The following is a 12,712-nucleotide window of genomic DNA, read 5'->3' on the forward strand; positions in this document are numbered from 1 at the left end:
TGATTCCTTGTTAATTTTCTGTCTGGACGATCTATGCATTGATGTAAGTGGGCTGTTAAAGTCCCCCATTATTATTGTATTATTGTCAGTTTCTCTTTTCATGGCTGTTAGTGGTTGCCTTATATATCATGTTGCTCCTATGTTGGATGCATATATATTTACAATTGTTATTTCTTCTTATATTGATACTTTGATCATTATGTAGGATCCTTCCTTGTCTCCTGTGACTTTCTTTATTTTAAGTGAGTATTGATGCTCCAGCTTTCCTTTGATTTCCTTTTGCATGTAATACTTTCTTCCATCCCCTCATTTTCAGTCTATATGTGTCCTTAGGTATGAAGTAGGTCTCTTGTAAACAACATATTTACAGGTCTTGTTTTTGCTTCTATTCAGCCAGTCTCTGCCTTTTGGTTGGAGCGTTTAATCCATTTACATTCAATGTAGTTATGGATATGCATGAACTTATTGCTACTTTCTCAATTGTTCTGGATTTGTTTTTTGTATCTTTTTTCTTTGCTTCCTCTTGTGCTCTTCTCGTGTGATTTGCTGACTGTCTTTAGTATTGTATTTGGTTTGCTTTTTCTTTTTTATTTGTAAGTCTCTTAGTTTTTTTGGTTTGTGGTTCCCATTCGATATTGATATAGCAATCTATAGATGGAAAGAATTGTTTTCACTTGCTAGTCTCTTAATTTCAAATGCATTTCAATATCCTACATTTGTCATCTTGTCTTCTCATGCTTGCTGGTCATATCTGTCAGTGGCTGATCTCCTACTTTTATGTTTTGTTTACCTTTACCAGTGAGCTTTCTCATTTGTAATTTTCTTGTTTTTAATTGTGGTCTTTTATTTTCTGCCTAGAGAAGTTCCTTTAGTAGTTGCTGTAAAGCCAGTTTGGAGGTGCTGAGTTCTCTTAGCTTTTGCTTGTCTGAAAATCTTTTGATTTCTCTGTCACATCTGAATGGTAGCCTTGCTGGGTAAACTATTCTTGGTTCTAGGTTCCTCCCCTTCATCACCTTATATTATGTCTTGCCACTCCCTTCTAGCAGCAGAGTTTCTGCTGGAAAATCAGCAGTTATCCTTATGGGGGTTCCCTGGTATGTTATTTGTTGCTTTTCCCTTGTGGCTTTTAATATTTTTTCTTTGTATTTAATTTTTGTCAGTTCAATTAGTATGTGTCTCACTGTATTTCTCCTTGGGATTATCCTGTATGGGACTCTGTGCTTCCTCAAGTTGAATGAGTATTTCCTTCACCACATTAGGGAGTTTTTCAGCTGTAATCTCTTCAAATATTTTCTCTGGCCTGTCCTTTCTCTCTTCTCCTTCTGGAATCCCTGTTCTGTGAATGTTGGTACATTTAATGTTGTCCCAGAGCTCTCTTAGATTCTCCTCAATTCTTCTTTTCTTTATTTATTCTTTTCTGAAAGAATAGCCATGATTTCCACCACTCTTTTTTCCACCTCACTTTATTCTTTCTTCTGCCTCCATTATCCTGCTATTGATTCCTTCTAGTGTATTTTTCATTTCAGATGTTGTGCTATTCATCTTTGTTTCTTCTTTAATTCTTCTACCTCTTTGTTAAACATTTCTTGTAACTTCTTGATCTGTGCTTCCATTCTTTTCTGATATTACTGATATTACTATCATCACTCTGAATTCTTTTTCAAGTAGATTGCCTATCTCTTCTTCATTTAGTTGTTTTTGTTTTTTTGTCTGAAAGCTATTTCTTTCTCATCTCACATTGTCTAAATTTCTATATTTGTGGTCCCACTGACAGCAGGTGTGTAGATATAGCAGTTCATGCCCATTCTGGAGTTCTTGGGGGTCATTGTGGCTCATGTGTACCCAAAACATGTGATGGGATCAGTGGTATCACACTACCTCTACTGGAGTCAAGTGGCTACTGGGAACAGGGTCTGTGAGGGAGGTGGCAGGGGTTCATGGTTCACATGACTGCTTTTGTAGCAGGGGGTGGGGTGGCAGTGGCTCCTGCTACCTGTCCCATTACCAGACAGCTCTCAGGACCATTTCATACCTGGCAAGATCAGTAGCTGCTTCTGCGGTCCCTCCCTTTGCTGGGGAGGCTCTCAGGACTGGCTCTCTATAACCACAGGGCTGAAAGCTGTTCCTGTGATCCCTCCCTTTGCTGAGCCACTGACATGAGTGATCTCTGTTGCCCCAATGGTGAGGCATTTTCCCCTGTTTTTGTTAGGCAGCAGCTGGTAGTGCCATGGCTCCTGGAGCTGGAAAAGGTGGTGTCCTGAAGCTCAAGAGTGCTCACTGGAAACAAGGCTGTAGTGGTAGATCCCACCCTTTCCCTCTATGACCCCCAAACAATGGTGCCTGGCCTCCAAGCCTGTCTAGGTTTCCTCAGCTTACACCACCAGGTGTGATTGTCCTAGAATCTAGTCCCTCCAATCTGTTTCCACGTGGTCAACCCCAGCTTTTCCCCATGTTTCCAGCCCCAGCTATCTCTCTAAATCTGATTTCCAAAGCCTGAGTTTCAGTTCCCAACCCCAGCCCATACCAGCAGATGGTTGAGAAATACAGGGTGGTAGCACTGACCATTTGTGGAGGACTATTTCTGTTTTAACAGTTTCACACCCATTGATGCATTTTCCCCCAGGCTCTAAAGTACCTCCTCTGTCCCAGCTCGTCTTCTTGCTAGTCAGGGAACTTCCCAGGGTACAGGTGCTTTTCTTCTTTTCAGTTCCTCCTCCTTGAGGTGCAGCTCCCTTCCCACTTCATTTCTCATGTTCTCTCACTTTTTCTTTTTCTCCTACCTGGTTTCATGAAGATTTTATTGCTCTATCAGAATCCTGAGGTCTTTTGCCAGCCTTCAGCAAATTTTCTATATGAATCATCATGTAGATGTATTTTCAATGTATTTGTGGGAGTAGGTGAGCCTCACGTCCTACTACTCTGCCATCATCTCTCTACTGCCCCAAGTTTTCATTTCTTATATTGGATGCCTTCCCTTATAGCTTCAAACAGTGTAAAGTTGGCTGGAAGAAAGACAAAAAAAAAAAAAAAAAAAAAAGAAGTTAAGTTTTTTTTTGGTCTTTTTTGCCTTTTCCAGGGCCGCTCCTGCGGCATATGGAGGTTCCCAGGCTAGGGGTCGAATCAGAGCTGTAGCCGCCAGCATACACCACAGTCACAGCAATGTGGGATCCAAGCTGTGTCTGTGACCTACACCACAGCTCACGGCAATGCCGGATCCTTAACCCACTGAGCAAGGCCAGGGACTGAACCTGCAACCTCATGGTTCCTAGTCAGATTCGTTAACCACTGCTCCACAGTGGGAACTCCCAAAGTTAAGTTTTTATAATTATGATAAAAATTTTAAGATATCTCTCAGTAGCTGATAAAACAAGCAGATACAAAATATCATTAAAGATAAAAAGATTTGAATGGCACAACTAATAAGTCTGACTTATCTGACATATGTAGAACACTACTGAAAAACTGCAGGACACACGTTCTTTTCCAGAACAAACAAATAAGAAAAATTTGGTTATGCAGCCATAGAACAAATCTCAATAAATTTCAAAGTATAACTTACTATAAAATAAATTCTCTGATGACAATGAAGTTAAAGTAGAGAGCATTAACAAAAAGATAACTAGGAAATCACCATGTATTTTGAACTTGAGAAATACATTTAAGATAGTCTCTGACCAGGCAGGGTCTGGGCAACCAATCAAAATGAAGGACAACCACACCTACCTAGCAGTGCACCCACAGTAGTCAGCTTGCCACAACAGAAAGACCGACTCAGCCCATCTAAAAGGTACCCCACAACACAGCTCTGATTCCCAAAAGGAAGTGTGTTGCTGGGGACAGGAAGACGTCTCCTACTTAAGACTACTTCTCCAGGATTGGGAAAAGTAACCAACATACCGTATATATAGAAATAAGGGCATTCCTGTTGTGGTGCAGCGGAAATGAATCAGACTAGCAACCATGAGGTTGTGGGTTCGATCCCTGGCCTTGCTCAGTGGGTTAAGGGTCTGGCGTTGCCATGAGCTGTGGTGTAGGTCGAAGATGTGACTTGGATCCTGCATTGCTGTGGCTGTGGCTGGCAGCTGTAGCTCCAATTTGACCCCTAGCCTGGGAACCTCCATATGCCATGGGTGTGGCCCTTAAAAAAGACAGAATGACAAAAAAGAAAGAAAGAAAGAAAGAACAGAGAATTGTGCCAAATGAAGCAATAAGGGAATATGTTCCAAATGAAGGAACAAGATAAAGCCCCAGAAGAAGAACTAAGTGAAGTGGAGATAAGCAGTCTATCTGATAAAGGGTTCAAGGTAATGATCATAATGTTGTTCAGGGAACTTGGGAGAATGGATGAACACAGCGAGAAGTCAGACATTTCTAACAAATTGTTAGAAAAGGTAAAGAAAAACCAAACACAGCTTAGGACTACAATAATTGAAATAAAAAATACACTGGAAGGAATCAGCAGTAGACTAGATAATACAGAGGAACAGATCAGTGACCTGGAATACAGAGTAGTGGAAATCACTCAAGCCTAACAAAAAAAAAAGTTTTTAAAAATGAAGGCAGTTTAAGAGATCTCTAGGGCAACATCAAGCACACTAACATTCACATTATAGGGGCCTCAGAAGAAGTGAGGGAGAGGGAGTGAGAGAAAGAAAAAGAAAGGAGCAGAGAATATAAGAGCTAAAAACTTCCCTAACCTAGGAAAGGAAATATAGGCATCCAAGTCCAGGAAGCAAAGAGAAGTCTCAAATGAGATCAACTCAAAGAGGAAACCACAAAGACATGTTGTAATTAAAATTGCAAAAATTAAAGAGGGAATATTAAAAGCAGCAAGTGAAAATCAACAAGTATTGTACAAGGGAACTTCCATAAAGCTATGAGATGACTTTTCAGGAGAAACTTGGCAGGCCAGAAGGAGGGGTATGATATGTTTAAAGTGATGAGAGGAAAAGAGGTGCAACTATGAGTACTTTCCTCACAAGCTATCATTCATATTTGAAGGAGACAGACAAGCAAAAGCCAAGAGAGTTCAGCAACACAAAACCAACTTGCAGGAAATGTTAAAGTGATTTTTCTGATGTACAAAAAGGCCATAATTAGAAATATGACAGTTACAAAAGGAAAAATTTCATTAGTAAAAGCAAATATACAGTAAATGTAGTAGAGCAACCACTTATAAACTTAGTAGGAAGGTTAAGAGACAAAAGTAAAATAATAAACACGATATATAGTTAAGGGATACACAAAACAAAAAATGCAAAAAAGGTATAAAATATGCTGTAAAAAGCATTAAATGTGTATGTAGGGGGAGCAAAATGCTAGATTGTTAAAATATGACTGAACTTGAGGTCAGCAACTTAAAATAATCACACACACAGTAGTATATATACTGCTGTATATAAACCTCATTGTAATTGGATCCCTAGCCTGGGAACCTCCATATGCCATGGCTATGGCCCTAAAGAGACAAAATTTCAAAAATAAAAATAAAAACAAATAAATAAACATCACTGTAATTACAAACCAAAAATCCATCAAAGAAACACACAAAAAAGAAAAATCCAAACACTAAAGTCATAAAATGACAAGGAAAGAGAGCAAAAGAAGAAGGAACAAAAAACTGCAAAAACAATCCCCAAACAATAAGCAAAATGGCAATAAGTACATATCTATCAATAATTACTTTAAATATAAGCAGATTAAATGCTCCAGTTAAATAACACAGTGCTCCGAATGGATATAAAAACAAGACCCATCTATAAGCTGCCTACATTTGACTCACTGCATGTCGAAAGACATACATAGGTTGAGAATGAGAGGATGGAAAAAGGTATCCCATGTAAATGGAAATGAAAAGAAAGCCAGGATATCACTACTTATATTAGACAAAATAGGCTTTAAAACAGACTGTAACAAGAGACAAGGGCATTACATAATGATCAAAGGATTACTCCAAGAAGATGTAACAATTGTAAATATATACACAACCAACCTATATACATAAAGCAAATATTAACATAAAGGGAGAAATTGACAACAACACAATAATAGTATGGAATTTTAATACACACATCTTTGGAGAGATCATCCAGACATAAAATCAATGAGCAGGCACTGGCTTTAATATTATATCATGTAGACTTGATATATAGAGAACATCCCATCCTAAAGCAGCAGAATACACATTCTTTTCAAGTACACATGGAACATTCTCAAGGATAGATCACATGATAGGCCATGAAACAAATCTCAGTAAATTTAAGAAGACTGGAATAATATCAAGCATCTTTTCTAATCACAATGCTCTAAGACCAAAAATCAATTACCAGAAAAACTGCAAATAACACAGACTCATTGAAGTTAAACATTATGCTAACAAAACAACCATACTGAACCCAGTAACCATACTGGGTTACTGAGTAAATCCAAGAGGAAATAAAAATTTGCTGGAGAGAATTGAAAACACAATGGTCCAAACTTTATGGGATACAGCAAAAATAGTTCTAAGAGGGAAGTCTTCAGTGATATATGCCTACCTAAGGAAAAGAGAAAAATCTCAAATATACAACCTAACCTTACACCTAAGGAAAAAGAAGAAACAAAAACCAAAGTTTATGGACAGAAAGAAATCTTAAAATCTGAGCAGATATAAATGAAACAGAGACCAAAACAACAACAACAACAGAATGATCAATGAAACTAAGAGCTGGTTCTTTGAAAAAGATAAGCAGAATTGATAAACCTTTAGCCAGACTCAAGAAAAAAAAAGAGAGGGACCAAATAAATCAGAAATAAAAAAAGAAGTTTTAACCAATACCACAAAAATACAAAGTATCATAAGATAGTACTTTGATTACTTGCCAATAAAATGGACAACTTAGGAGAAATGGACAAATTTCTAGAAATATATAATCTCCTAACACTGAATCAGGAAGAAATAGAAGATGCAAATGAGCTGATTAATAGTAATAAAGGAAAGAAAGAAAGAAACAAAAAGAAAAAATCTCCCAACAAGCAAAAATGCAGGACCAGGTAGCTTCATAGGTGAATTCTACCAAACACTTAGAGAAGAGTTAACACCCATCCTTTTCAAACTCTTCCAAAGAATTACAGAGGAAGGAACACTTACAAATTTACTCTACAAGGCCAGCATCACCCTGATACCAAAATGAGACAAAGATATCACAAAAAATGAAAATTACTGGCCAATATTACCAAAGCACATAGATGTAAAAATCCTCAATGACATATTAGCAAATTGAATTCAACAATGCATTAAAAAGGATCATATACCATGATCAAGTGGGATTTATGCCAGGAAAAAAAGGATGGCTCAATATCCACAAATCAATTCGAGTTCCCTAATGGTCTAGTGGTAAGGACACGGCACTTTCACTACTGTGGCCTGGTCTAAGAACTGAGATCCCACATCAAGCTGCTGCATACTGCTGCCAAAAAATCAAAAAACAACCCCACAAATCAATCAGTATGATACACTGCATTTAACAAATTGATGAATAAAAATCATATGATCATCTCAAAAGATGCAGAAAAAACTTTTGGCAAAGTTCAAAATTCATTTATAATGAAAAAACTGGAGAATTTTAGGAGAGTAGCAAGAGTTCTCATGACAAGGAAAAATGTTTTTTCTTTTCCTTTTATGTTGTATATATATGAGATGATAGATGTTCATTAAACTTACTCTAATCATTTCATGACGTACACAAGTCAAACCATTATGCTGTATATCTTAAACTTCCACAGTGCTGTATGTCGATTAAAACTCAATAAAACTGAAAGAAAATAAATAATAATCTCTGGGTCAAATGAGAAATCTCAATGGAAATTTGAAAATACTTTGAGATTAATAATAATAAAAAAACTTTATACCAACTTTTATGTGATACATCAAAATCTGTGGTTAAAGAGAAATGCCTTAAGTTAATATTAGACAAGGAGAAAGGTGGAAATTAATGATGTGTCAGAATCTATCCAAAGAAGGTAGAAGAATACTTGCTAATTAAACTCAAAGTCGAAAAAAAGGAGATAATGGAAAGCAGACATTTATGAGATAGGAAACATCAATAAAGCCAAACTTTATCTGAAAAGATTACCAAGTGATAACTTTTGACAATTTTTTTATGGCCACACCCATGGCATATGGAAGTTGCCTGGCCAGTGATTGAATCCAAGCTGCAACTTTGACCTGTGCTGTAGCTATGGCAACATCAGATCCTTAACCCACTGTGTTGGGTCGGGGATTGAACCTGCCCTGCTACAGAGACAACACCTGGATCCTCAACCTGCTGTGCCACAATGGGAACTCCCCTCTGCCAATTTTTATAAAGACAAAAAAGTAAAAATAAAAAGACACAGATAACCAATATCAGAATTGAAAAAAAATGGACACAATTTTAGAACTTACAAAAACTTAAAACATCCTGAAAGGATACTATGAACAATTTCAATCCAATGATTTTCAAAACTTACGTTAAATACGTCAATTCTTAGAAAACTACAACATACCACAACTGATACAAAAAGAAATTCCAAGTAATCATGTAACTTTAATATAAATTAAATATAAATATATATACTTTATTAAATATACACTTTAATATAAATTAAATGTCTAAGTAAAATATTATCATAGAAAAGACCACAGGTCCAGAAGACTTCACCAATAAAGTCGACCAAACATGCAAGTGAGGAAAAATATAATCTTCCACAAACTCTTCAAGAGAATAGTGAAGGAGAGAACATTTCCCAATTTGTTCTCTGAGGCAGCACAGTCCTGATACAAAAACCTGGCAAGCACAGTATAAGAAAGGAGATTATAGGCCAGTTTTTCATGAACAAAGGAACAAAATTCCTAAACAAAATCTAACTTTTAATATAAAAAGTGTAATTTATCACAGCCATATTGAAGTCATTTCAGGAGTTCAGGGTTGATTTGGCATCTAGAAATCAGTAATTGTAATTTACCACATTAACAGAATAGTGGATATGGTCAGCTCCATAGTTGTATAAAACTTGTGTAATAAAATTTAGCATTCATCCATTGTCAAAAATCTCTCTTAACAAATAGGAATAGAAAGAAATCAGATAACAGTTATCGTCAAAAGGAAGGAGGAGTCTTTGGCACTCAGCTCGAGTACCAGTTGTGGGTCTAACTCAGAAGTGCTAAACCTTCTCCTTGCCCAATTCGGCAAGGAGGAAAGGTGTGAGCTACCCAAGTCATCAAGATGTGTCTCTCCTTACTCTCATAGATAGGTAAATCTTTGTGGGAAGCCAGTAGTAATCAGATGGTTGGTTTGTATGGATCAGAGGAGAATAAATAAGATGATGTTTATCACCAATATCCATTAATTATGGGAAGCAGATATATACATCTTTGCATAAGTGAGAACACCTGTGTTCCTGAATAAGAAACTTCTGAACTCTATGGGGACCACTGGTCTTCTGTTAAGGGAAATGGTTTCTTTAGACTGAATGTAATTTGAATACTTGGGCTGTGACTTTACACATGCTAATATAGTCATTCTCTGATTCCTGTTGGTTCTGTTATTCTTCTGTTCCTTTGCTCCTTTCCAATAATACAGACTTCCTAAGATATTTAGGGTTTCTCAGTGAGCCAAACTGATTTATTCATATGTACATGTTGCATGTTCTGTGGCATTTTCCTGGAATGACCTTCTGATCTTCACACCACCACCATTCCTCTTATTTGGTGAACTCATATTTCTTCTTCAAAATCCATTGCAGGTGTCTTTCTTGTGTGAAGTCTTCCCTTCATTACATTGTAATTGTATTTTGCCCTTCTTCTGTGAACAAACTTATCACACTGTATTAAAATGTTTAGTTCTGTCTCCCTGTTAGATTTTGAATTTCTTGAGAAAAGATTCTATGTCTTTATATTTGCATTCCTAGTATTTAAACTCTATAAAAGTGTATTAAATGAAGAAATAAATGAGTGAATAAGTAAATGATTGACCGAACCCACCTCAGTAGGCCTCTCTATCTTTTTATAATCACCATTTGAGTATTCTGCTCAGCACTCATGAACTCATTCTAGCTAGTAATGAAAACTTCTCTGGTTGAGTACATGGAATTTACAATCAATAATTAACTCTAAATTGAATTTATAATTGTTTTTGTAATACTACTACAATCATGGGCATTTAGAATGCTGATTTCTCAGTTGCATATCATAACCTTAATTTTTAATTTCATCCCGCTTCTGTTAGGTTAAACAGAAGGGAGAGGGGGTAGAAGGAATTGAAAGCTCTGAGTAATAAGTTTAATTAGGTATGTAAAAGAGCCTGAAAAAAAATACTATTCTGTTCAAACCAAGATAGGATATTATTGCTAATTAAGTTCAGTAGTTTAATACCAAAGCAAATAAGTGAGAGCAGAGTTATCAGGGAAATGGAGAAACCTGTTCTCATTGCTTTCCAGCCTTTTTCACTCACTGCTCATATTGAAAATGAAATTGTTTTCCACACACTGGGGTGAATGGATGAGGCTGCTTGTTACTGAAGACCAGTGGCCCAGGGGTTCTGGCTGCCCCAGGCTCCATCTGGCTCTGTGGGAATGCTAGAGAGATCAGGATCTCAGCAGTCCATAATCCCTTTGTAGCCGACTCCTGGGGAAACTCTGAGGTGTAAGAAAGCGGAGTTGAATGTACCTGCAAGGATTTATGGTCTTGGCTCTCAGCCTAACCTAACAAACTTAAAAGATTCAGAGTAAGCAAGAAAGGCATTACTAGTTAAGGTTCATAGCTCAGATTGTTTAGGGCAATTGGAGTCACCAGAAGGCTTTAAAATTTCCTCCCCTAGTGTAATTAAACCACAGTCTCTATGGGAAGGAATATAGTATGGCATCAGTATTTTTTTTTTAAAATGTCCCTGCAGATGATTCTAAAATATGTCCATAATTAAGAATCACTAATATAAGCAGTGACCAATGATAAATAATTATGGGTAAGGGACCTAATTTCTGACCATGTTTTTAAAAAGTGCCTTAATTTAATTCTTATGCTTAGTGGTTTTTTAGCATAGAGTTTTTTGGTTTTGTTTTTATTGTTATGGAGAAGTATATACACCAGTCATTAATTTTGTATTTATCTCAATCTTGAACTTAATGGCAAATATGACTGCTGAATTGGTCAGGAATGGTAACACTGGAGGTTTTTATACTAGGCCTTGAAGAGTTGATAACATTTAAATATGTAGGTAGGATAGATTAAGGTGGAAGCTAAGAACTGTAAGTGGAGGAACGCCATGAGCATAGGAGAGGGGAAAGTATAAGAACATTCCGGAGAAGATTGCTGCAGAGTCTGGGGCAGGAGCCCAGTGGCGATTGAAAGGGATGGCCAAAGCCAGCCATCTCTTGAGGGCATATGAGGGCAGCTCAAGGACGCCACCTTCCACACCTCTGTTAGCAGTTGAAAATGCTAACCCAGATTCCTTTGATCTCTAATCCAAAGACTCTGTGATTGCATATAATGTTTATTGAGTGCTATCTATATCCCAGGCACATTTTCTAAGCATTTCATGTGTATTAACTAATTGAATCCTTACAGCAACCCTGTGAGGTAGGTTCTCTTATGAACCCTGGTTTACAGGGGAGAAAAGTACAGTATAGCAGACTGTTTTGTTTTTGTTTGGGTGAGGTCTCTATGTTCACTATTTTCCCTTCATGGCCCTGGTATATTTTTAATGGACAGCAAACTATCTAGTTAAGACAGAAATGTACCATATAAGGGCAGGGTTGAAGTAGGTATTGGAAATAGAGTCAGCTAGGGATCAGAGAGTTAAATATTTGGAACTTATTTTTCTACAGGTATGAGGAATTTACGGACATTTTTGAACAGAGAGTGGCATGATGAATATTCTTAGTAAAGCTGGTCTGGAAAGAGGCAGGATGGATTGAGGATGGCAGAGAGTAGGAGGGAAACATGATACCAACTGAGCAATTAAAAAGCTAATGAAATAATCTAGGGGTGATGTGATAAAAAGCTGGGTCAAGGTAGTGATAGCAGTAACAGAGAAGGCACAGATGTAAGTGCCATTATGTCCTGGTGACTAGGCGGTGAGCCACAGGAGATCTGGGGGCAATCCTGATAGGGGAAGGCGGTGAATTTAACTTTAGCTTTTCTTTTCTTTTTTTTTCTTTTTTTTACTTTTCAGGATATTGATTCATTCCAGTTTGGGATGTTTTACTGTGTTTAGTATCCTGATTTCAATTTTTATTTTATTTTATTTTTTTAAATGATTTTATTTTTTTCATCATGGCTGGTTTACAGTGTTCTGTCAATTTACTACCGTACAGCAAGGTGACCCACTCATACATACATGTATATATTCTTTTTTCTCACATTATCATGTTTCATAATAAGTGACTAGATATAGTTCCCAGGGCTGTACAGCAGGATCTCATTGTTTATCCATTCCAAGGGCAATAGTTTGCATCTATTAACCCCAAATTCCCAGTTCATCCCCTTCTCTCTCCCTCCCCTTTGGCAACCACAAGTCTGTTCTCCAAGTCCATGGTTTTCTTTTCTGTGGAAAGGTTCATTTGTGCCGTATGTTAGATTCCAGATATAAGTGATATCATATGGTATTTGTCTTTTTCTTTCTTACTTCACTCAGGATGAGAGTCTCTAGTGCATCCATGTTGCTGCAAATGGCTTTTTTCTTTTTTATGGCTT

The 12,712-nt window shown here is 37.1% G+C and overlaps 1 protein-coding gene across 2 annotated transcripts in view; it reads left to right on the forward strand.

The window, feature by feature from the left end:
• Positions 1-12,712, forward strand: part of CMYA5 (cardiomyopathy associated 5) — a 115,233-nt gene that overhangs the window by 43,708 nt on the left and 58,813 nt on the right.

This window comes from Sus scrofa, chromosome 2 (genome assembly GCF_000003025.6).
Source record: "Sus scrofa isolate TJ Tabasco breed Duroc chromosome 2, Sscrofa11.1, whole genome shotgun sequence".
NCBI classification, from domain to species: Eukaryota; Metazoa; Chordata; class Mammalia; order Artiodactyla; family Suidae; genus Sus; species Sus scrofa.